We start from the raw sequence: 27,847 nt of genomic DNA on the forward strand, positions 1-27,847 counted from the left end.
TTTTAAACTTCATTTTTGCTAAAGAGAAGATTTTGATTGTTAGGGAGAAACTTATCCAGTCAAAAGCTCTATTAAGGCCTCTCTATCCCTTTCCACATCTCAGCTTCTATCTGTCAAGTTCTTCATTTTTAGTAAGTTTTTATCGAGCTCTACACAATCGTCGCTCATTCATTGGAGGAATATCTTGAGTTTAAACTTCAGTTGGGCCAAAGAGAAGATTTAATTGTTATGGATGAACGTATCCACTCAAATGCTCCATCAAGGCCTCTTTATCCCTTTCTACATCTAAACTTTTTTAGTCAACTTCTCCATTTCTCATAAGTTTTTATTGAGCTCAACACACTCGTCTCTCATTCATTGAACAATATATTGTGTTTAAACTTCAGTTGGGCCACAAAGATGATTTTGATTGTTAGGGAGGAACATATCCAGTCAAATGCTCCATTTTTTATTCTTTATCCTTTTCTACATCTCAAATTATTTCTACCACTTCTCCATTTACAATTAGTTTTTATTGACCTCAACACACTCGGCTCTCATTCATTAAACAATATATTGTGTTTAAACTTCAGTTGGGCCAAAAAGATAATTTTGATTGTTTGGGAGGAACATATCCAATCAAATGCTCCATTTAGAACTCTTTATCCTTTTCTACATCTCAACTTCTTTCTTCCACTTCTCCATTTAAAATAAGTTTTTATTGAACTCAACAGAATCGTCTCTAATTCATTGAACAATATATTGTGTTTAAACTTCAGTTGGGCCAAAGAGAAGATTAAATTGTTATGGAGGAACGTATCCAATCAAAAGCTCCATCAAGGTCTTTTTATCCCTTTCTTTATCTCAACTTTTTTTAGTCAACTTCCCCATTTCTCATAAGTTTTTATTGAGCTCAACACACTCGTCTCGCATTCATTGAACAATATATTGTGTATAAACTTCAGTTGGGCCAAAAGATGATTTTGATTGTTTGAGAGGAACATATCCAATCAAATGCTACATTTAGGACTCTTATCCTGTTCTACATCACAACTTTTTTATTTCCACTTCTCCATTTCTAATATGTTTTTATTGTGCTCAACACACTCGTCTCTCATTCATTGAACAATATATTGGGTTTAAACTTTAGTTGGGCCACAGACATGATTTTGATTGTTATGGAGGAAAGTATCGAATCAAAAGCTCCATTAAGACCTCTAAATCCCTTTCTACATGTCAACTTCTTTCTTTCAACTTCTCCAGTTGTCTTAAGTTTTTATTGATCTCTACACACTCGCCTCTTATTCATAGGAGGAATATCTTGAGTTTAATCTCGAGTTTTGCCAAAGAGAAGATTTTGATATTTATGGAGGAATATATCAGAATAAAAGCTCCATTATAGCCTCTTTATCCCTTTCTGCATCTCAGCTTCTTTCTGTCAAGTTCTCCATTTGTAGTAAGTTTTTCTTGAGCTCTACACACTCTTTTCTCATTCATTGGAGGAATATCTTGATTTTAAACTTCATTTTTGCTAAAGAGAAGATTTTGATTGTTAGGGAGAAACTTATCCAGTCAAAAGCTCTATTAAGGCATTTTTATCTCTTTCCACATCTCAACTTCTTTCTGTTAAGTTCTCAATTTGTAGTAAGTTTTCATTGAGAGCTCAACACACTCGTTTCTCATTCATTGAACATTATATTGTGTTTAAACTTCAGTTGGGCCAAAGAAAAGATTTAATTGTTATGAAGGAACGTATCCACTCAAAAGCTCCATCAAGGCCTCTTTATCCCTTTCTACATCTCAACTTTTTTGGTCAACTTCTCCATTTCTCATAAGTTTTTATTGAGCTCAACACACTCGTCTCTCATTCATTGAACAATATATTGTGTTTAAACTTCAGTTGGGCCACAAAGATGATTTTGATTGTTAGGGAGGAACATATCCAGTCAAATGCTCCATTTTTTATTCTTTATCCTTTTCTACATCTCAAATTATTTCTACCACTTCTCCATTTACAATAAGTTTTTATTGACCTCAACACACTCGGCTCTCATTCATTAAACAATATATTGTGTTTAAACTTCAGTTGGGCCAAAAAGATAATTTTGATTGTTTGGGAGGAACATATCCAATCAAATGCTCCATTTAGAACTCTTTATCCTTTTCTACATCTCAACTTCTATCTTCCACTTCTCCATTGAAAATAAGTTTTTATTGAACTCAACAGAATCGTCTCTAATTCATTGAACAATATATTGTGTTTAAACATCAGTTGGGCCAAAGAGAAGATTAAATTGTTATGGAGGAACGTATCCAATAAAAAGCTCCATCAAGGTCTCTTTATCCCTTTCTTTATCTCAACTTTTTTTAGTCAACTTCCCCATTTCTCATAAGTTTTTATTGAGCTCAACACACTCGTCTCGCATTCATTGAACAATATATTGTGTATAAACTTCAGTTGGGCCAAAAGATGATTTTGATTGTTTGAGAGGAACATATCCAATCAAATGCTACATTTAGGACTCTTTTCCTGTTCTACATCACAACTTTTTTATTTCCACTTCTCCATTTCTAATATGTATTTATTGTGCTCAACACACTCGTCTCTCATTCATTGAACAATATATTGGGTTTAAACTTTAGTTGGGCCACAGACATGATTTTGATTGTTATGGAGGAAAGTATCAAATCAAAAGCTCCATTAAGACCTCTAAATCCTTTTCTACATGTCAACTTCTTTCTTTCAACTTCTCCAGTTGTCTTAAGTTTTTATTGATCTCTACACACTCGCCTCTTATTCATAGGAGGAATATCTTGAGTTTAATCTCGAGTTTTGCCAAAGAGAAGATTTTGATATTTATGGAGGAATATATCAGCATAAAAGCTCCATTATAGCCTCTTTATCCCTTTCTGCATCTTCCTTGAGAACTTAGAAACTTCAAGCTTTGATGGTCATAATGGATGACAAACTCTCTTGGCCACAAATAATGCTGCCAATTTTGCAAAGTTCTTACCAATGCATAAAGCTCCTTGTCATATGTGGGATAATTCAACGCTGCTCCACTAAGCTTCTCACTAAAATATGCAATCGGTTTGGAATCCTGCATCAAAACAGCACCTATTCCAACACCAGAAGCATCACATTCAATTTCAAAAGCTTTATCAAAATTAGGCAAACAAAGCAAAGGTGCATTGGTCAGCTTATCTTTCAAAGAATTAAAAGCATATTCATGCACATCATTCCACTTGAAAGTCACATTATTTTTAACAAGTTCATTCAAAGGTGCAGCAATGGAACTAAAGTTCCTCACAAACCTTCGATAAAAACTCGCTAAACCATGAAAACTTCTTACCTCATTAGCATTCTTAGGTGTAGGCCATTCTCTAATTGCCTTGACCTTCTCTTCATCAACAGAAACTCCTTTAGAACTTACAACAAAACCCAAAAATACAACAGATTCCATGCCAGAAGAACACTTTTGAAGGTTGGCATACAACTTGTTCTCTTTTAAAACACCAAACACAGCATGTAAATGTTCAGCATGTTCATCTAGGGATTTGCTGTAAATTAAAATGTCATCAAAGTAGACTACAACAAATTTCCCAATGAAAGAACGCAAAACATGGTTCATTAATCTCATGAATGTGCTAGGTGCATTAGTTAAGCCAAATGGCATCACTAACCACTCATATAAACCATATTTGGTTTTAAAAGCAGTTTTCCATTCATCACCTTCCTTCATGCGAATTTGATGGTATCCACTTTTCAAATCAATTTTAGAAAACACACAAGAACCATGCAATTCATCAAGCATATCATCTAATCTAGGGATAGGATATCTATACTTTACAGTGATTTTGTTTATGGCTCGGCAATCAACACACATGCGCCATGTTCCATCTTTCTTCGGAACTAAGATCACGGGAACAAAACAAGGACTGAGGCTCTCCCTCACAAATCCCTTTTGCAACAACTCATCCACTTGCTTTTGAATTTCCTTTGCTTCCACGGGACTCGTCCTATAAGCTGGCCTGTTTGGAAGTGAGGAACCAGGAATAAAGTCAATTTGATGCTCAATACCTCTTAAAGGAGGCAATCCTTGTGGTACTTCTTCTGGAAAATTTTCAGCAAACTCCTGCAACAATGAATTAATAGCACTAGGCAAAGAAGAGTTAAGATTGTTAGTGAAATAAACATCTTTGTACATGAGTACAAGCAATTTCTCCCTTGCTAACAATGCACTCTCAACATCTCTTTTCTTGGCAAATGCACTTACTCTCTTATTTTTCTCTTCACTGCACTCATTTTTTTTCTTTTTCTTTCTTTTTCTCATTTTCATTTTTCTTACTTTTTCTCTCTTTTTCTTGAATGCTCACTTTTTCTTCTCTCAACTTACACTCTTTTGCGATTCTAATTTGATCAGCATATGCTTCAGCAGGTTTGAGAGGTGTCAACACAATGGTGCGATTGTTCATGGTAAAGGTATAGGTATTTTTGTACCCATTATGATCAACATTTCTATCAGATTGCCATGGCCGCCCAAGAAGCAAGTGGCCCACATGCATAGGCACAACATCACAAAGAACCTCATCTTTGTATTTTCCAATGGAAAATGATACCAAAACCTGCTTAGTCACCCTTATGTCTCCACAATCATTGAGCCACTGAAGTCTATATGGATTAGGATGCTTTTTGGTTGGCAAGTTCAGTTTCTCGACCATCAAGGTGCTAGCAACATTAGTACAACTTCCACTGTCAATAACCATGCTACATACCTTTTCATTAATGAGGCACCTAGTATGGAAAATTTTATCACGTTGCTCCGCATCTTCATCTTCCTTAGGCTGTATGCTAAGAGCACGCCTAGTAACAAGCAAATTTCCATGCACGGGTTCAGCCACTTCAACATCACTACAATCTTCTAACAGAGGCATTTCATCATCACTTGAGCTCACACTCTCTATGTCTCCATTATCCAGCAAAATCATTGCTCTTTTGTTTGGACACTCAGAAGCAATATGCCCAATTCCTTGGCATCTGAAACATTTTATATCACGTGATCGTGAAGAAGAATTCGTTTCAGATTTACCTTTAGAGGATGCCATAGTAGACTTGGCCTTCACATTTTCTTTAGGATGGGAAATGGCTTTATTATTCTTCCAATTTGACTTCCAAGAAGTGCTTGAGGATGATGAGAATTTGGAGGAGGTTTTGGACTTCAATTGCTTTTCCACCTGAACTGCTTTGTGCAACAAATCCTCCATCTCCACATAATATTGTAATTCCACCACATCAGCAATCTCCTTCTTTAAACCTCCAATAAACCTTGCCATAGTGGCTTCACGGTCTTCTTCTATATTGGCTCTCATCATAGCTATCTCCATCTCCTTGTAATAATCCTCCACACTCATAGAACCTTGGGTCAGACTTTGCAATTTTCGGTGCAAGTCTCTATGGTAATGGCTGGGGACAAATCTTCTTCTCATGACAGCCTTCATTTCTTCCCATGAGCGAATGGGTCTCTCTCCATTTCTGCGCCTGTTTATCACAAATTGATCCCACCAAATACTAGCATAATTAGAAAATTCAACAACTGCCAATTTTACCTTTTTCTCCTCTGAATAATGATGGCAATCAAACACATGCTCCACCTTTCTCTCCCACTCCAATTACAGTTTAGGATCATTCTTTCCTTGAAATGTAGGGATCGTCATTTTGATACTATTCAAGTTATTGTCACTTCTTCTTCTTTCATGAGATCTTCCATCTGAATACTCCTCCTCGTCTTCCTCTTCATTGTTTCGCCTAGGAGGGGACCTAGACCTTGATGCTAAATCATCAAACCTTCTATTTAAGGCTGTGAATTGTTCTGTAACAGCTTTCACAAACAGCTTGAGATCAAATGCTCCTTCTTCGTCTCCACTCATGATTATGTGCTGCCAAAAAACACAGTTAGTAATAAAATTCTCACTCACACAATCTCACGTGTTTACACTCAAAATATTTCAATCACTCGTGTTTCTCTCAATCTTTCGCTTTATTTTTTCCTCTAATGATCTCACAACTCTTGCATTTTACCACTCAGCTTCACCTTATGAGCTCTTAAATTAAGAACTTTAGGATGGTTCTACACAACAAGGAACAGCTAGAGTATGAAGATGATAACTTTAGCGATTTAAGGAAATGAGAGATTAGGAAGGACACACTAATTTTTTTTTAAGATAAATAGAAAACGAGAACAATGGCTGAGGTTTTTTTTTTTTTTTTTTGATTGCTGGAAAGAAACACACTTAAATTCTTCAGGACAACTCTTTTTTTTTTCTTTTTTTTTTGTAATACTTGTTTTTTTTCTTCTTTTTTTTTGTGCTTTTGGACCTGAACACTTCTTTTCTTTTTTTTTTTTGCACTTTTTTTTTCCAGCAAAATGCAAATCACAAAAGACAAAAAGAATGGTAACACACGAAAACTTCAAAAAAGATGATGAGAAGACAAGGGAAAGGATAATATGAGTAGGCTGTTTTTTTTTATATAGAATGAGAACAACAAAAAAAAAACGAAAAATAAAAACAAAATGGAGAAAAGAAACCTGGTTTTCAAGAGCCTAAGCTCTGGTACCAAATGATATGATTTGGGAAACAAAGGATCGTCTTGAAAACCGGTGACAAAGATAGGAACTTGACCCTAACCGCGACCTGCCGGTAGAACCAAAGTTATCAAAGATAAAAGGGGAACTTGACCCTAACCGCGACCTGCCGGTAGAACCAAAGTTATCAAGTTTAGTTCTTAACCCAAGAACAAATGGGAAGCTCTCACAATATGAGAAAACTCAATATCATTCAGATTCAAAAACTGCTTTGTTCCAAACATTGAGTCCCTATTTATAGGCTAAGTGGGATGCTACTCTTTCCAATAAGTAATAATGCTCCCACTAACATTTAATAGACTCCACTAGAGATTTATAGCTCAACTAGCATTGGAAACTTGAGTAAAAGCCCACTATTCCTAAAGATGAGTCAAAGGCTCATAAAAGACATTAAAAACCAACTAGGGGGAATACAAAATGTCATCAGAAAATTCACCCCTATATTAAATACGAAAATTCAAGAAAATAACTAAAATGGACTTATTTACTAAATATTAATGTCCATGAGTGCATCTTGAACATGCAAATTGGGCTCTTGGAAATTATGCCTTCAAGTTGGGTCCAAGTCATCATCATTCTTGAGTTCAAGGAAATTGACCCACTTTGGAGTTGCTTCTAATTTATTCTGATCTTCTTTTCCCTTGAGCTCCAAAATCAGTCCTTGCAAAGCTTGCTTCATTCTTTTGGTCTTGGACCTTGTCATTGGACCTCCTATTTCCTGCAAAGGGTCTTTGTCTGGGCTGGACCGATCCTCATCACAGCTTCTTTCTGTCAAGTTCTCCATTTCTCATAATTTTTTATTGAGCTCAACACAATCGTCTCTAATCCATTGAACGATATAACGTTATTAAACTTCAGTTGGGCCACATACATGATATTGATTGTTTTGGAGGAAAGTGTCGAATAAAAAGCTCCATTAAGACCTCTAAATCCCTTTGCACATCTCGGCTTCTTTCTATCAAGTTCTCCATTGGTAGTAAATTTTTATTGAGTGCTCTACACATTCGCCTCTCATTCATTGAAGGAATATCTTGAGTTTAATCTCGAGTTGTGCGAAAGAGAAGATTTTGATAGTTATTGAGGAACCTATCCGCTTAAAAGCTTCATTAAGGCCTCTTTATCCCTTTCTACATCTCAGCTTCTTTTTGTCAAGTTCTCCATTTGTAGTAAGTTTTTATTGAACTCTACACACTCTTCTCTCATTCATTGGAGGAATATCTTGATTTTAAAATTCATTTGTGCTAAACAGAAGATTTTGATTGTAGGGAGGAACTAATCCAGTCAAAAGCTCTATTAAGGCTTCTTTATCCCTTTCCACATCTCAGCTTCTTTCTGGCAAGTTCTCCGGTTGTAGTAAGTTTTTATTGAGAGCTCTACACATTCGCCTCTCATTCATTGGAGGAATATCTTGAGTTTAAACTTCAGTTGGGCCAAAGAGAAGATTTGGTTGTTATGGAGGAACGTATGCACTCAAAAGCTCCATTAAGGCCTCTTTATCCCTTCCTACATCTCAACTTCTTTTAGTCAACTTCTCCATTTCTCATAATTTTTTATTGAGCTCCACACAATCGTCTCTAATCCATTGAACGATATAACGTGTTTAAACTTCAGTTGGGCCCCATACATGATATTGATTGTTTTGGAGGAAAGTGTCGAATAAAAAGCTCCATTAAGACCTCTAAATCCCTTTGCACATCTCGGCTTCTTTCTGTCAAGTTCTTCATTTGTAATAAGTTTTTATTGAGAGCTCTACACATTCGCCTCTCATTCATTGAAGGAATATCTTGAGTTTAATCTCGAGTTGTGCGAAAGAGAAGATTTTGATAGTTATTGAGGAACGTATCCGCTTAAAAGCTTCATTAAGGCCTCTTTATCCCTTTCTACATCTCAGCTTCTTTCTGTCAAGTTCTCCATTTGTAGTAAGTTTTTATTGAGCTCTACGCACTCTTCTCTCATTCATTAGAGAAATATCTTTATTTTAAAATTCATTTGTGCTAAACAGAAGATTTTGATTGTAGGGAGGAACTAATCCAGTCAAAAGCTCTATTAAGGCCTCTTTATCCCTTTCCACATCTCAGCTTCTTTCTGGCAAGTTCTCCGGTTGTAGTAAGTTTTTATTGAGAGCTCTACACATTCGCCTCTCATTCATTGGAGGAATATCTTGAGTTTAAACTTCAGTTGGGCCAAAGAGAAGATTTGGTTGTTATGGAGGAACGTATGCACTCAAAAGCTCCATTAAGGCCTCTTTATCCCTTCCTACATCTCAACTTCTTTTAGTCAACTTCTCCATTTCTCATAATTTTTTATTGAGCTCAACACAATCGTCTCTAATCCGTTGAACGATATAACGTGTTTAAACTTCAGTTGGGCCCCATACATGATATTGATTGTTTTGGAGGAAAGTGTCGAATAAAAAGCTCCATTAAGACCTCTAAATCCCTTTGCACATCTCGGCTTCTTTCTGTCAAGTTCTCCATTTGTAATAAGTTTTTATTGAGAGCTCTACATATTCGCCTCTCATTCATTGAAGGAATATCTTGAGTTTAATCTCGAGTTGTGCGAAAGAGAAGATTTTGATAGTTATTGAGGAACGTATCCGCTTAAAAGCTTCATTAAGGCCTCTTTATCCCTTTCTACATCTCAGCTTCTTTCTGTCAAGTTCTCCATTTGTAGTAAGTTTTTATTGAGCTCTATGTAACACCCCCATTTCCAGGTGTCACTTTAGTAACTAAAAATAAACTTTACGCGGAAAACAGGTAATTTTTTTTTTGTTTGATTCCTTTTAAATAAAGCAATAGAAAGTAAAGACATAACCCGACCACTAAAGTAACCAATATACATCAAATATAAACATGTACAGCCTCAGCTGCACTTCCACGTCACGCGCACTCGCAGTGACTCTAAAGTAGTGTGCCCGTGGGCAAATATATACAACCCAGAAGTGTGAGTAAGAAAGTTTATAATTACAACCCACTAGGAGAAAGTCGGCCTCAAAAATGGCCTAAGCAAAGACCCCTATGGTCCAACTGACTCACTGTGATCCCTCAGTAAGAGAACCACACAGAAAGTCATGCGTCGGGAACCTACCCTGTCCCAAAAGCAAAACGAATCAGAGCTCTACACAAAATATGACGCCTGCCTAAACCTACCCTTCCAGTACCGCTCAAGCTCCTCCTCCTCATCCTCGTCGCTCGGCGAGTAACTGTCAACTTCGGTGTCGGAGTCAGAGTCCAAGTCCACAGCGATATGAAGTCGGCAAGTTGAAGCTCAGCTCCATGCGTCATAGAACTCCTTTCGTCAGACGTCCACACTCGTCAGTCCGGTCCTCCATGACCCTTCCCCGGTACGTCGCCCGATGACCCACAAGATAGATCACCCAAGCGGTGGGGCATGACGGTCCACCAACTCATACCTGATCCCCCCCGAGGGAAAGACCATTGAAACCCAATCCACCGTCGACATCTGGCAGCAGGCCGACCGCCCAAACACAAACATACAACCAAAGCCAAGGCGCTAGGGTCAACTCACAGAAATAAGTAGATATACACTCAACATGTGATATGGGGTATAGATATATGTTGATATATATATATATATATATATATATATATAAACCATCCTAGCATGTTATGGCTCTAACATTGCTTCAATAACCAAACAGCACACAGTTCAAGTCAGAATGAATGTATGCGTGATATGCAATCATGAATCCGGATTTGTGACGCGTTCCCATTCGCCACAAGTGAAGCATTCCCGTTCTTCACTATGGATGGACCATTCCCGTTATCCATCCTGGATGAACCATTCCCGTTATTCATCCTTGGTGAACCATTCCCGTTATTCACCATATGATGAACCATTCCCGTTATTCATCATTTATGCAAGGTGAACCATTCCCGTTATTCACCATGATATGCACAGGTGAACCATTCCCGTTATTCACCCGATTGATGCAATATGGTTAGCCAAACAACGAATCGCCCTTACCACGAAAGTGTTTAGCTCACAACCCAATCCCAACAAACCCATGAGTTAGTGTCGGTCAATACAACACAACTCGGAGTAAGTGTCGGTCAATACAACACAACTCCATTAACAAGAATACACAAGGGTCTAGTGTCGGTCAATACAACACAGCCCAACAAGAGCACTAAGTGTCGGCCAATACAACACGGCTCCAACAACAAGATAACCCAAGGGATTAGTGTCGGTCAATACAACACAACTCCCACTACAAAACCCACAAACAAAGCCCAGAGTCTGTGCCGGTCAATACAGCACGACTCGAACAACACTCCCAAGAGTACTAGAGTACTCTGTGACTTTCCATCATCACCATAGCTCACCTTAGTGGCTTTCCCCAATTCCAAAACTCTCCAAACCCACAACAAAAGCCGACTTTTCCCCGTCTTTCGTAAATATTTTCCCCTTTAGTTCTCCTATGATTATTCGTTTAGTAAAAACGTTTCGAATTGAATTAGTCAGGTTATGAGTTTATTTCTCAAAGTCTAAGTCTCTCAAAGTCTCTAGTTTTCGAAATTCTATTCATTCTAGGTTTTTCGAAAACCAACCACCCAAAAGAAGTTTCCCGGGGAAAGTCTAAGTAAACCAACGAATACCAACAAAGGGCTAAGTCTCAATCCCCACATTTGGACTTGCCTAGGGTTGTTCATCCAACCCGAAATATCAAAGATCACCAGATCAATGAATCTCCACTCCGAAGTTGCGTCAAAACGCTCAATCCAACAAAAGCACAACATCACAAGTTATGGAAAACATCATAACAACAACTCATCATCATAAACAACATCAGATGAAGCATAAGTCGAATTTATCGACGCCTATCATGCAATCATAGCTAAATATAGTAAGTTGCCCTAACCTCGAGCTGATCCAGCTTCGCAAATCAAATCTCCTTCACAGGAATGCCTTGAAACTTCCAAAGTTCCTTCAACTGAACCTCGGAGGAAAAACAAAGCAGAATCCACACAAAATCGATTAGTTCGATCGCAATACAATACATAAACGAGAGACAAAGCATTAAAGCTTCAGAATACGACATCCGGGTACGAAAAGACAAGTTTTCGAAAACGAAAAACTCCCCCCTAAAGGAATAGCCCACGGCCCTTAAGGAAAAAGAGCTTCGACTCTTTTTCTTCGATCAAATCTGTTTACAAGGTAGTTTTAGGGTAAAACTAAGGCAAAGAAACTGTCAGAACAATTTTCGGACAATCGGGTCGAAATACGGCTATCCAGGGGCATTTTGGTCCAAAATAAAGGCTCAAAACTTCAAAGTTATCAGTTCTGAAAACAAATTTGACAGCAATGATCCTCATGACATCCGTGACAACAAATCCTAAAGGCACGAAGTCAGATTACAGCTTTTCGACAATAAAGTTTCGAAATGTGAGACAAAAAGGTTTTGAAACAGTTTTTCAGATCCAGGACAGCTCGATCACAATCGGCGATTACTGACAGAGGTTTTAGACTCTTGGGAACGTAAGGAACATAACCCAAGCAAGAAATCAGAGAAATCGGGCAGTTTTACAAAAAGCTCAAAACTGTGAGCACAGAAACGACTTCAGAAACGCAACAGAAATAGTAATCAGAGGTAAGAATCATGCTAGTTACCTCAATACCTAGAAGTAGGGACGAACTGCGCGAAGATCGGTCGAGTTTTCGCGAAAATCTCCTCTCCCTCTCTCTCCACAAACCGCGGCCCCAAATGGAAGAAAATGAAGATATTTTTGCTTTTTCGACTATTTATAGGCAGGTGAAATCGCGGGAAAATGAAAATTTCGCGATTCCGATTTTTGCAGCACGTTCACCGAAGAATTCTAAGAGAGATTCTGGCGTCAGAATTCCAGAACTCAAAACAAATATCTATGATTTGGGAAAAACGATATCTAAAATCCCAAAAGCGGTGTAAGTTAATCTGTCCCGAAAAACTACTTTTTGCTGTGATGCTCAAACGACAAAACTTCCTACTGAAGAAAGATTGGAAACGTCGAAACAAATCTGGCAACGCGGACGAAATCTTCGTCCATCGCTCAAAACTAGGGTTTCGAAGCAAAGAAATTAGCGTCGTCGGACTTCCGAAAAGTGAAACCTATCGTGCGTACAGTCCAGAGTTCCGAAATGAAACGCTGGTCGAAGGAAAAATAAAGAGAATCTTTAAATTTTCCAAGAGTTCGAAATCTCACTTAAAACGTTGCTCTAAAAGCGATATAGCATATACTGGACACGCTCGCCATAAGGCAGGTGTGCAGACGACTCGCACTAGCTCCGAAAACAACAACGCAACATTCCTCGAGCAATTTCTGAACTTTCTTCTTCATTAATCTTTCTCAAATATCAAACCCCTGTCACGCTTACACTGATTCCACGCGTGAGTCGGAAATTAACTTGTTCTGAAAATCCGGGTCTTACACTCTACACACTCTTCTCTCATTCATTGGAGGAATATCTTTATTTTAAAATTCATTTGTGCTAAACAGAAGATTTTGATTGTAGGGAGGAACTTATCCAGTCAAAAGCTCTATTAAGGCCTCTTTATCCCTTTCCACATCTCAGCTTCTTTCTGGCAAGTTCTCCAGTTGTAGTAAGTTTTTATTGAGAGCTCTACACATTCGCCTCTCATTCATTGGAGGAATATCTTGAGTTTAAACTTCAGTTGGGCCAAAGAGAAGATTTGGTTGTTATGGACGAACGTATCCACTCAAAAGCTCCATTAAGGCCTCTTTATCCCTTCCTACATCTCAACTTCTTTTAGTCAACTTCTCCATTTCTCATAATTTTTTTTTGAGCTCAACACAATCGTCTCTAATCCATTGAACGATATAACGTGTTTAAACTTCAGTTGGGCCACATACATGATATTGATTGTTTTGGAGGAAAGTGTCGAATAAAAAGCTCCATTAAGACCTCTAAATCCCTTTGCACATCTCGGCTTCTTTCTGTCAAGTTCTCCATTTGTAGTAAGTTTTTATTGAGAGCTCTACACATTCGCCTCTCATTCATTGAAGGAATATCTTCAGTTTAATCTCGAGTTGTGCGAAAGAGAAGATTTTGATAGTTATTGAGGAACGTATCCGCTTAAAAGCTTCATTAAGGCCTCTTTATCCCTTTCTACATCTCAGCTTCTTTCTGTCAAGTTCTCCATTTGTAGTAAGTTTTTATTGAGCTCTACACACTCTTCTCTCATTCATTGGAGGAATATCTTGATTTTAAAATTCATATGTGCTAAACAGAAGATTTTGATTGTAGGGAGGAACTTATCCAGTCAAAAGCTCTATTAAGGCCTCTTTATCCCTTTCCACATCTCAGCTTCTTTCCGGCAAGTTCTCCAGTTGTAGTAAGTTTTTATTGAGAGCTCTACACATTCGCCTCTCATTCATTGGAGGAATATCTTGAGTTTAAACTTCAGTTGGGCCAAAGAGAAAATTTGGTTGTTATGGAGGAACGTATCCACTCCAAAGCTCCATTAAGGCCTCTTTATCCCTTCCTACATCTCAACTTCTTTTAGTCAACTTCTCCATTTCTCATAATTTTTTATTGAGCTCAACACAATCGTCTCTAATCCATTGAACGATATAACGTGTTTAAACTTCAGTTGGGCCACATACATGATATTGATTGTTTTGGAGGAAAGTGTCGAATAAAAAGCTCCATTAAGACCTCTAAATCCCTTTGCACATCTCGGCTTCTTTCTGTCAAGTTCTCCATTTGTAGTAAGTTTTTATTGAGAACTCTACACATTCGCCTCACATTCATTGAAGGAATATCTTGAGTTTAATCTCGAGTTGTGCGAAAGAGAAGATTTTGATAGTTATTGAGGAACGTATCCCCTTAAAAGCTTCATTAAGGCCTCTTTCTCCCTTTCTACATCTAAGCTTCTTTCTGTCAAGTTCTCCATTTGTAGTAAGTTTTTATTGAGCTCTAAACACTTTTCTCTCATTCAATAGAGAAATATCTTTATTTTAAACTTCATTTGTTCTAAAGAGAAGATTTTGATTGTTAGGGAGGAACTTATCCAGTCAAAAGCTCTATTAAGGCATCTTTATCCTTTTCCACATCTCAGCTTCTTTCTGTCAAGTTCTCCATTTATAGTTAGTTTTTATTGAGATCTCTACACATTCGTCTCTCGTTCATTGGAGGAATATCTTGAGTTTAAACCTCAGTTGGGCCAAAGAGAAGAATTGATTGTTATGGAGGAACGAATCCACTCAAAAGCTCCATTAAGGCCTCTTTATCCCTTCCTACATCTCAACTTCTTTTAGTCAACTTCTCCATTTCTCATAAGTTTTTATTGAGCTCAATACAATCATGTCTAATTCATTGTACAATATATATTGTTTAAACTTCAGTTGGGCCACATACATGATATTGATTGTTTTGGAGGAAAGTATCGAATAAAAAGCTCCATACATCCGGCCTTAACAAGCCAAGCACTCGTGAGTGACGACGGATGTTCAATACATGTAATATACATTAACGTAATGCCTTAACAGACAACAAGGTTCAGAATGCGATAACACCCTAAGTCCAATATACTTCCTACAATCCCCGCACTGGAGAGTTGCAGAAGAGCAATGCATCGGAACCTACCCAAATCCAAAGTAAGTTATACAACCATCCCTATAAGTTTTAACCAATAACAATAAGCTTCTCTACCCCCAGGCTCTAGCCTTACATCTAACTATTACTTCTACCAGTCTTCGGTTAATCTACTCACTCCCAGAAGTCTTCTCGTAAATCAATCCGATCACCTCCTGGCAGCGATCAATAGCTACTCACAGCAACACCTGTTAGGGCCTGGCAGTTTGTCGACCGCCCAAACACAAACAAAGCAAACAAGGCAGAAAGGGTCAACTTCCTAGAGTAATGTAATATAAGTCCTAGCTAGATTTAGCATAGTTAAGTAGCGTGTGAATAATAATTAGACACAGCATAATTCAATCTCTATCCTTTGAACGTCAAATCATCAATCCATCCTTTCCTTGCCAGAGCAGCATCACGTCTCACTAATGGAAACGCACGACTCAGCGGTCAATCATCTAGCACGATGGGCTCTATACTCTCTAATCAACAAACAGATAACATGATCAAGGACTAGCCCCTTAATCGATCCAAGTAATAGGAGTTAAGGTCTAACCTCTTAAGCAAATAACAATTAGTATGACTAAGGTCAATCATCTAAATCAACTAACACCTAATAGGATTAAGGTCCAGCCACTTTAATCCAAGGACAAATAATATGATTAAGGTCCAACCACTTTAATCAATTAGCAAAAATAGGATTAAGGTCCAGCCACTTTAATCCACAAGCAAAAGCAAATAATAGGATTAAGGTCCATCCTCTTTAATCCAATAACGAATAATATGATTAAGGTCATACCCCTTAATCAAGAGTAATTAATAGGATTAAGGTCCAACCACTTTAATCCAGGGGTAAACAATACGATTAAGGTCAATCCTCTCTAATCGATGGATAAATAATATGATTAAGGACAAACCTCTTAATCAAAGAATAATTAATAGGATTAAGGACAAGCCCCTTAATCAAGTCATGCAGGTATGCAAGAGCTAGCAAACCACGATTCGTCCTCACCCGGATACGTGTCTAGCTATGGTTCATGTCTCTATCGTTTTTCCCTAAGGTAAACGTCGGTCCTTTGACCAATCACTTCACACAAGGAGTAGCACCTGCACTTAATGGCGGTTCTACTCATAACGGCTCCTCTTCATGATGTTCACAACTCGAATCATTATCTTTCCTCGAACCTCAAATCTTCGACCCTTCCCATTTTCGAACTCATTTCATATCCTAAGTTTTCCCCAAAATGGGTTATCTTTATTATTCAAAGTGTTCTATTTTGAGTTAATTCATTATGGAATTTATTCTCAAATCAAGTCTTATGCATTCATTTGTTTCAAAATCTAATAAGTCAAAACATCAATATCATCCCCAAGTTCTCTTTCCCGAGAAAGCCTCGATCCATCACGTCAGCAGTAGCTCGAACCTTCCGTCGGGTCCTACTTGCTAATTCTTATAACACTCCGCATTTACAATAGATATAATCATAAGGTTTTGACATAATACAATGTTTATGCACTTACCCAATTTAAAGGAATAGAACATGTCTGTCCACTAGAAATCAATAAGACAACATCACAATTAACAGCCGATTCTTCGACACCTAAGCATAATAGCTAATAACTAGGAGAGTTGCCCTTACCTTGGGTTATTCTCCTCTATCCTGAAACTTCACAGCTTGTTCTGAATCTTTCTTCCTTAGCTCAACTCGATCCAAACCTTAAGCAAAATATTCATGCTTAGTCGCTAAGAAACAATTCGATCTAAAAATGCTCACTAACGTCGGAAAAAGCTTCCTAAACTTCAGAGCTAGACACGTAGGCACGAATGGAAGAATTACCCCAAATGGGTGAGTTTGACTCCACTCAAGTTTCACACATAAGCACTTAGCACATAATAAAGTAAGGTTCTGACTCCATCTTAAAACACAAATCTATCATCATATTCATGGAATAAATCTAGTCATGTTCCTAGTACATGCTTAACCATTTAGCTTGCCTAGAACATAAGTAACACTTGGACACATTTCACATATTCAAGTTTAGACTCAACCCAACAAATAACCAAATAATAGCAACTCATTCTAGCATATAATTTCTTCTTCATTTTTACGCATGCCATCACCAAAACATGGTAAACAACAACACTAAGTAGCAACAGCAAAAGAACGACAACAGTTACAACAAAACAGCAACAAAAACAGTAATTACAGAAGAACAGCAGCAGCAATTACAGCAAAAATATAAACAGCGACAGCAACAATAAAAACAGAACAGCAACAGCAGCACTTGAAACAGAACAGAAACAGCAGCAGTTAAAACAGAACAGAAAACAACAGCAATTAAAACAGAACAGAAACAGCAGAAATTAAAACAGAACAGAAACAGCAGAAATTAAAACAGAACAGAAACAGCAGAAATTAAAACAGAACAGAAACAGCAGAAATTAAAACAGCAAAGTCTCATTTCCTTTCTCATTAATATAAAATTCATGCAACTTGATCATGCTTCAAACCTGAACGGGTCTATAATTTTTCTCAAAGCTTCACCTCATTTTTAAATCACCATGCTTATAGTTGAATCTAAATTTATCATCATGCATTCATTTAGGCCATAAAATGCACTTACTTAAGAAACAAGTAGCACTTAGCATACCCAATCATTTAAACACAAAATCAACCTCAAGCTTACTCCAAAACAAATCCTAAAAACATGCATCAATTGATTCAATTCTAATCTTTAAAAGAGGGATTTTCCTCCCCTCAACACACAAGCAAGCTCACGGCCCCCCCCCCCTCCAAAAATAGGGTAATCCAACTTTTCTTTTGAAACCAATTAACTCTTAGGCACATTTATTCCCTAACTAAGGTAGGAAAACCATCCAAACACTCATACAACTTCATTTGTGAATTAACATTTTTCCATGCCCAATTGAAACCTAAAAATCCAAAGTTGATGTTTTCTCTAAATTGATTGCACATAGCTCATTCTTAGACATCTACTAACAACTAACGTGAATACATTTAGCATGGGTATGACTCTAACATAATTCAAGTTAACATTTGAGGCAAAATGGGTTTTTAGAGCAAATTCATCACAATCATCAACAACTTCAATCACATATGCAAATAAGCTACCAATATGATCATTAGAGCGTGCATTGTTAGAAGTCCCACATTGGCTAGAGATAAGGCCAATCAAGTGTTTATAAGGGTTGTGCAAACCTCAACTCTTGAGCTAGCTTTTGTGGTTGAGTATAGGCCCCCTAATTTCTAATATGGTATCAGAGCCTATCCTAGATCCATTTGTTGTGGAGACCACCCATATTTGGGCCACCCGTTGTTGATCCCACGTTCCAGTCTGTTCAATCCTGAACGTGAGGGGGTGTGTTAGAAGTCCCACATTGGCTAGAGATAAGGCCAATCAAGTGTTTATAAGGGTTGTGCAAACCTCAACTCTTGAGCTAGCTTTTGTGGTTGAGTATAGGCCCCCTAATTTCTAATAACTGCAGCAGTGTATTAATATTGCAGAATTTCTTAATGATGAGAGTGAACCACTGATGGTAACTTCCCATAATCAATTTTTCCTCTCTGGAACCAAGGTTCAAGATGGATCAAGCATTATGTTTGTTATGCTGAATGGGGGTTCTGTTTAGAGGATAAGAGAAGGCTGCTAGTTTATGAGTACATGATATGGATTGAGACTTGCATGCCAGCTCATGCCAGCTTACAATGAACTTCTATATTATTACAATATAGTCCTTGTACTACTACTTATTACTAATAGTGATCCTGTGAACTTTTACATGCATGGAAGCTAAATGAAACCAGAATTTAAGCTAAACATGCCTCAAACTCAAAAACACGAAATTAGGGTTCAAAAGCTTGATGAAAAATAGACTCCAATAGATGAAATGGAAGCTAAGAGAGTGAAGAGGAGGTTGTTACCTTTCAAAGCCCTCAAGAATCACAAGATTTGAGCAAGAAATGAGCAAGTTGTAAGCAAATTCTTCTCCCTTTCTTTCTATCGAGGAACCCACGGCCAAGAGGAGAAAATGATGGTGGGTGTTACAATAAATTGAATGAAGAAGAAGGTGGTATGGTGATGGCCGTTGGTGTGGCTTGCACAAAGGGAAATGAGGAAAAATGATGAGGATCTAGTGCTGCAGGAAGTGGAAATCGAGAGTGAGAATAATGAGAGGGAAGAAACGAAGGTATGTAATATATAAGAAGGAGAAGAAAAGAAACGAACATGAAGGGAAATTGAATGTATATATATATATATTAGATGATAATTACCAATACGAATTGGTTTAGACACGGTAGGATTTAATTCGTAGAGTTAAGAGAAAAATATAGAGGTGATATATTATTATCTTAAAAATTATGAGGAACTTTATGAAATAATAAGATATAAATTAGGATCACTTTGAGCAAATTAAAATGATCCATGAACCAAGAAATGAGTCAAAACTGAACTAAAGAATAATTGTGAGACAATTAGAATAAATATGATGTTATCATATTGTACAACTAAGCTAAGTATCCCTTTATAAAAGTTCGATACTTGCTTCAGAATTTCATTTAAGTGAGAAAATTGCTTGAACGCGATCTGCTTCAAAATATGCCGCAGAACTACTTTTTGCAAATGACGTCGAATGAAGAAACTTCATTCTGGAAAGAGATCCCAAACATCAAAAGAAATGAGGTTACGCGGATGGAAACTTCGTTTGAAGCTCCGAATAGAAAAACTATTTGTTCAGGCTTCTCTCACGCTTACACAACATCTAAGGCGTGAGTCGGAAATTAATTAATTATTCTAATTCAAAAATGTGGGTCTTACATTTCGCTTTTAGAGCAACGTATTAAATAAGATTTCAAATCCTTGGAAAATTTAAAGGTTCACTTTATTTTTCCTTCGACCAGCGTTTCATTTCGGAACCCTGGACTGTACGCACGATAGTATTCACTTTTCGGAAGTCCGACGACGCTAATTTCTTTGCTTCGAAACCCTAAATCCAATCACTGGATGAAGACTTTTTCTATTCGGGACTTTTAATGGATGTCGCCAGAATCTCTCTTAGAATTCATCGGTGAACGTGTTGCAAAAATCGGAATCGCGAAATTTTAATTTTCCCGCGATTTCACCTTCCTATAAATAGTAAAAAAATCAAAATATCTTCATTTTCTTCACATTGGGGCCGCGGATTGAGGAGAGGAAAGGGAGAGGAGATTTTCGCCGAAACTCGACCGATCTTCGCGCAGTTCGTTCCTACTTCAAGGTATCGAGGTAACTAGCTTGATTCTTACCTATGATCACTGTTTCAACTGCGTTTCTTTAGCTGTTTCTGTGCTCAAAGTTTTGAGCTTTTTGTAAAACTGTGCGTTTTTCCTGATTTCTCTGTTGGGTTATCTTCTCTTCGTGCCCAAGAGCCTAAAACCTCCGTCGGTATTCGCCGATATGGATCGAGTTGTCAAGGATCTGAAAAACTGTTTCAAAACCCTTTTTGTCGCACATTTCGAAACTTTATTGTCGAAAAGTCGTAATCTGACTTCGTGCCTTTAGGATTAGTTGTCACGGATGTCGTTAGGATCATTGCTGTCAAATTTGTTTTCCGAAGTGATAACTTAGAGGTTTTGAGCTTTTATTTTGGACCAAAACGCCCCTGAACAGCCGTATTTTGATCCGATCGTCCGAAAATTGTTCCGACAGTTTCTTTGCCTTAGTTTTACCCTAAAACTACCTTGTGAAATGATTAGATCGAAGAAAAAGAGCCGGAGCCCTTTTTCCCTTATGGCCGAGAACTATATCAATGGGGGGGGGGGAGTTTCTCGTTTTCGAAAACTTGTCTTTTCGTACTCGATTGTTGTATTCTGAAGCTTTAATGCTTTGTCTATTGTTTATGAGTTGTATTGCGATCGAACTAATCGATTTTGTTTGGATTCTGCTTTGTTTTTCTCCGAGGTTCAGTTGAAGGAACTTTGGGAGTTTCAAGGCATTTGTGTGAAGGAGATTTAGATCACGAGGCTGGAGCAGCTCGAGGTTAGGGCAACTTACTATTAGCTATGACTGCATGATAGGCGTCGATAAATTCGACTTATGCTTTACTTTGATGTTGATTATGTTGATGAACTGATGTTATGATGTTTTATATAACTTGCTTTGTTGAGATATTGTTGAATTGTGCGTTTTGACGCGACTTCGGAGTGGGGATTCATTGATCTGGTGATCTTTGATATTTCGGGTTGGATGAACAACCCTAGGCAAGTTCAAACGTGGGGTTTGAGACTTAGCCATTCGTTGGTATTCGTTGGAATACTTAGACTTTCCCCGGGAAACTTCTTTTGGAAGGTTTTTGGAAAAATTAGAATGAATAGAATTTCGAAAACTAAAGACCTTAGAGAACTTAGTTTTCAAAGAATTAAACTCATAACCTGACTAATTCAATTTAAAACGTTTTCATTATTAAATGAATCATAGGGAACCTAAAGGAGAAAATAATTGCGAAAGACGGGGAAAAGTCGACTTTTGTGGTGGGTTTTGGAGAATTGCTGGACACCAAGGGGGGGAAGGTGAGCCACGGTGATATTGAAAGTCACCGAGTACTTTAGTACTCTTGTCGTGGGGGTTGTGTTGTATTGACCGACACTAACTCTGGGTTTGGACTCTGGGTTTTGGTTGTTGGAGTTGTGTTGTATTGACCGACACTAACTCCGAGTTGTGTTGTATTGACCGACACTAACTCTTGGGTTTTTGAGATTGGGTTTTTTAGCTAAACACTTGTGTTGTGAGGTCGATTCGATGTTTGCCTAACCATATTGCATCATGCATCATTTGGTGAAGAACGGGAATGCTTCACCGATGCATTATTCGATGAGGAACGGGAATGCTTCATCGATGGTGAGGAACGGGAATGCTTCACCAATGCATCATTCGACAAAGAACGGGAATGCTTTGTCGAGGATGAAGAACGGGAATGCTTCATCCATAGTGAAGAATGGGAATGCTTCACTAGTGGCGAACGGGAACGCGTCACATTTATCCGGATCATCTTGGTTGCATTTCATGCATACATTCACTCTGACTGGAATTGTGTGCTGGTTGATTTATTGAAGCATTGTTAGAGCCAATAACATGCTAGGATTGTTTATATATATATATATCAACATATATATATATATACCCCATATCACATGTTGAGTGTATATCTACTTTATTCCGTGAGTTGACCCTAGCGCCTTGGCTTTGGTTTCATGTTTGTGTTTGGGCGGTCGGCCTGCTGCCAGATGTCGATGGCGGACTGGTTTTCGATGGTCTCTCCCTCGGGGGGCATCAGGTATGAGTTGGTGGACCGTCATGCCCCCACCGCTTGGGTGATCGATGTTGCGGGTCACCGAGCGACGTACCGGGGAAGGGTCATGGAGGACCGGACGGATGAACGTGGACGCTTGATGAGAGGAGTGCTACGACGTATGGAGCTGAGCTTTGACTTGCCGCCCTCAGTTCACTGTGGACCAGGTAGTGGTCAGGGACCACCTGCACCACCTCCTGCTTCATCTTCTGATGATGAGGACCCAGCGGAGATAGAGCCTGTTGTTGCTACACCTGTTGCGCCACCTCCTACTACTGTCATTGATCCTACCGACGTGGCGTCGTCCTCTAGGCTTGTGCGGCCGAAGAGGGAGTCTGTTGTCCCATCTGCCTCACGTCTCTTTTCTTTCTCTTCACCGCACGGCTACCGTGTGGACCCCTTGGTTAGGGTGGTGGAGGAGGATGTTCTTACAGGAGAGGTGGATGTTGAGACCGGCTCGACTAGGACGGTGCGCAGGACAGTTAGGAGGGAGGTCTTGGACTTGGACACCGAGATGATTACGGTGGATTCCGACTCTGACTCCGAGAGCAGTGGGGAGAGCTACTCGCCGAGCAGCGACGAGGAGGAGGAGGAGCTATGAGCTGGACTGGGAGGGTGGGTTAGGCTAGCGTCATTTTTTGTGTAGAGCTCTGATCGTCTGACTTTTTGGGACAGGGTAGGTTCCCGATGTGTGGCTTTTTGTGTGGTTCTTTTGAGGAGGATCACAGAGAGTCTGTCGGAGTATAGGGGTCTTTTGTTCAGGCCATTTTTGGGTGCCGACTTTCTCTTGGATGACTATATATTTGATACTTTTACTTACAGTTCTGGTTCTGTATATATTTGCCTGCGGGCACACTACTTTGGAGTCACTACGAGTGCGCGTGACAGGAGAGTGCAGCTGAGGCTGTACATGTGTATATATTTGTATATTGGTTAGTTTGTTGTTGGGTTATGTCTTTATTTTCTATTGCTTTATTTAAAAGGAATCAAACGAAAAAAAAATTACGTGTTTTCCGCGTGAAGTTTATTTTTGGTAACTAAAGAGACACCCTGAAATCGGGGTGTTACAATTTGGGCCAAAGAGAAGATTTGGTTGTTATGGAGGAACGTATCCACTCAAAAGCTCCATTAAGGCCTCTTTATCCCTTCCTACATCTCAACTTCTTTTAGTCAATTTCTCCATTTCTCATAATTTTTTATTGAGCTCAACACAATCGTCTCTAATCCATTGAACGATATAACGTGTTTAAACTTCAGTTGGGACACATACATGATATTGATTGTTTTGGAGGAAAGTGTCGAATAAAAAGCTCCATTAAGACCTATAAATCCCTTTGCACATCTCGGCTTCTTTCTGTCAAGTTCTCCATTTGTAGTAAGTTTTTATTGAGAGCTCTACACATTTGCCTCTCATTCATTGGAGGAATATCTTGAGTTTAATCTCGAGTTGTGCGAAAGAGAAGAATTTGATAGTTATTGACGTTCGTATCCACTTAAAAGCTTCATTAAGGCCTATTTCTCCCTTTCTACATCTCAGCTTCTTTCTGTCAAGTTCTCCATTTGTGGTAAGTTTTTATTGAGCTCTAAACACTCATCTCTCATTCAATAGAGAAATATCTTTATTTTAAACTTCATTTGTTCTAAAGAGAAGATTTTGATTGTTAGGGAGGAACTTATCCAGTCAAAAGCTCTATTAAGGCATCTTTATCCTTTTCCACATCTCAGCTTCTTTCTGTCAAGTTCTCCATTTATAGTTAGTTTTTATTGAGAGCTCTACACATTCGTCTCTCGTTCATTGGAGGAATATCTTGAGTTTAAACTTCAGTTGGGCCAAAGAGAAGAATTGATTGTAAGGGAGGAACGAATCCACTCAAAAGCTCCATTAAGGCCTCTTTATCCCTTCCTACATCTCAACTTCTTTTAGTCAACTTCTCCATTTCTCATAAGTTTATATTGAGCTCAACACAATCGTCTCTAATTCATTGAACAATATATATTGTTTAAACTTCAGGTGGGCCACATACATGATATTGATTGTTTTGGAGGAAAGTATCGAATAAAAAGGTCCATTAAGACCTCTAAATCCCTTTGCACATCTCAGCTTCTTTCTGTCAAGTTCTCCATTTGTAGTATGTTTTTATTGAGAGCTCTACACATTCGCCTCTCATTCATTGGAGGAATATCTTGAGTTTAATCTCGAGTTGTGCAAAAGAGAAAATGTTGATAGTTATGGAGGAACGTATCCGCTTAAAAGCTTCATTAAGACCTCTTTATCCCTTTCTACATCTCAGCTTCTTTCTGTCAAGTTCTCCATTTGTAGTATGTTTTTATTGAGTTCTACACACTCTTCTCTCATTCATTGGAGGAATATCTTGATTTTAAAATTCATTTGTGCTAAATAGAAGATTTTGATTGTAGGGAGGAACTTATCCAATCAAAAGCTCTATTAAGGCCTCTTTATCCCTTTCCACATCTCAGCTTCTTTCTGGCAAGTTCTCCAGTTGTAGTAAGTTTTTATTGAGAGCTCTACACATTCGCCTCTCATTCATTGGAGGAATATCTTGAGTTTAAACTTCAGTTGGGCCAAAGAGAAGATTTGGTTGTTATGGAGGAACGTATGCACTCAAAAGCTCCATTAAGGCCTCTTTATCCCTTCCTACATCTCAACTTCTTTTAGTCAACTTCTCCATTTCTCATAATTTTTTATTGAGCTCAACACAATCGTCTCTAATTCATTGAACAATATAACGTGTATAAACTTCAGTTGGGCCACATACATGATATTGATTGTTTTGGAGGAAAGTGTCGAACAAAACGCTCCAATAAGACCTCTAAATCCCTTTGCACATCTCAACTTCTTTCTGTCAAGTTCCCCATTTGAAGTAAGTTTTTATTGAGAGCTCTACACATTCGCCTCTCATTCATTGGAGGAATAAGTTGAGTTTAATCTCGAGTTGTGCGAAAAAGAAGATTTTGATAGTTATGGAGGAACGTATCCAGTCAATAGTTATGGAGGAACGTATCCACTCAAAAGCTCCATAAAGGCCTCTTTGTCACTTCCTACATCTTAACTTCTTTTAGTCAACTTCTCCATTTCTCATAATTTTTTATTGAGCTCAACACAATCGTCTCTAATTCATTGAACAATATATTGTGTTTAAACTTCAGTTGGGCCACATACATGATTTTGAGTGTTTTGGAGGAAAGTATCGAATAAAAATCTCCATTAAGACCTCTAAATCCCTTTCCACATCTCAGCTTCTTTCTGTCAAGTTCTCCATTTGTAGTAAGTTTTTATTGAGAGCTCTACACATTCGCCTCTCATTCATTGGAGGAATATCTTGAGTTTAAACTTCAGTTGGGCCAAAGAGAAGATTTGATTGTTATGGAGGAACGAATCCACTCAAAACCTCCATTAAGGCCTCTTTATCCCTTCCTACATCTCAACTTCTTTTAGTCAACTTCTCCATTTCTCATAATTTTTTATTTAGCTCAACACAATCGTCTCTAATTCATTGAACAATATAACGTGTTTAAACTTCAGTTAGGCCACATACATGATATTGATTGTTTTGGAGGAAAATGTCGAATAAAAAGCTCCATTAAGACCTCTAAATCCCTTTGCACATCTCAGCTTCTTTCTGTCAAGTTCTCCATTTGTAGTAAGTTTTTATTGAGAGCTCTACACATTCGCCTCTCATTCATTGGAGGAATATGTTGTGTTTAATCTCGAGTTGTGCGAAAGAGAAGATTTTGATAGATATGGAGGAACGTATCCAGTCAATTGTTATGGAGGAACGTATCCACTCAAAAGCTCCATAAAGGCCTCTTTGTCCCTTCCTACATCTTATCTTCTTTTAGTCAACTTCTCCATTTCTTATAATTTTTTATTGAGCTCAACACAATCGTCTCTAATTCATTGAACAATATATTGTGTTTAAACTTCAGTTGGGCCACATACATGATTTTGATTGTTTTGAAGGAAAGTATCGAATCAAAATCTCCATTAAGACCTCTAAATCCCTTTCCACATCTCAGCTTCTTTCTGTCAAGTTCTCCATTTGTAGTAAGTTTTTATTGAGAGCTCTACACATTCGCCTCTCATTCATTAGAGGAATATCTTGAGTTTAAACTTCCGTTGGCCAAAGAGAAGATTTGATTGTTATGGAGGAACGTATCCACTCAAAAGCTCCATTAAGGCCTCTTTATCCCTTCCTACATCTCAACTTCTTTTAGTCAACATCTCCATTTCTCTTAAGTTTTTATTGAGCTCATTTAAACTTCAGTTGACCCACATACATGATATTGATTGTTTTGGAGGAAAGTATCGAATAAAAAGCTCCATTAAGACCTCTAAATCCCTTTGCACAACTCAGCTTCTTTCTGTCAAGTTCTCCATTTGTAGTAAGTATTTATTGAGAGCTCTACACATTGCCTCTCATTCATTGGAGGAATATTGTAAGACCTGGATTTACAGAGCAAGTTAATTTCCGACTCACGCGTAGAATCAGTGTTAGCGTGACAGGAGTTTGCTGTTTGAGAAAGTGTAATGAAGAAGAAAGTTCAGGAATTGCTTGAGGAATGTTGCGTAGTCGCTGTAGGAATTAGTGCGAGTCGTCTGCACACCTGCCTTATGGCAAGCGTGTCCAGAATAAGCTAATTTCGCTTTTAAAGCAACGTTTTAAGTGAGATTTCAAATCCTTGGAAAATTTAAAGGTTCTCTTTATTTTTCCTTCAACCAGCGTTTCATTTCGGAACTCTGGACTGTACGCACGATAGTATTCACTTTTCGGAAGTCCGACGACGCTAACTTCTTTGCTTCGAAACCCTAAATTCAAGCGCTGGATGAAGACTTTTTCTATTCGGGACTGTACGCGTTGCCAGATTTGTTTCGACGTTTCCAATCTTTCTCCAGAACAAAGTTTTGTCGTCTGACCATCACAGCAAAAAGTAGTTTTTCGGGACAGATTAACTTACACCGCTTTTGGGATTTTAGATATCGTTTTTCCCAAATGTCAGAGAATTGTTTTGGGTTCTGGAATTCAGACGCCGGAATCTCTCTTAGAATTCATCAGTGAACGTGCTGCAAAAATCGGAATCGCGAAATTTTCATTTTCCCGCAATTTCACCTGCCTATAAATAGTCGAAAAAGCAAAATATCTCCTCATTTGCTCCAAAGAGGTCGTGAGTTAGGGAGAGGAGAGGGAGAGGAGATTTTCGCCGAAACTCGACCGATCTTCGCGCAGTTTGTCCCTACTTCAAGGTACCGAGGTAACTA

Source organism: Lotus japonicus, chromosome 2 (genome assembly GCF_012489685.1).
Source record: "Lotus japonicus ecotype B-129 chromosome 2, LjGifu_v1.2".
NCBI lineage: Eukaryota > Viridiplantae > Streptophyta > Magnoliopsida > Fabales > Fabaceae > Lotus > Lotus japonicus.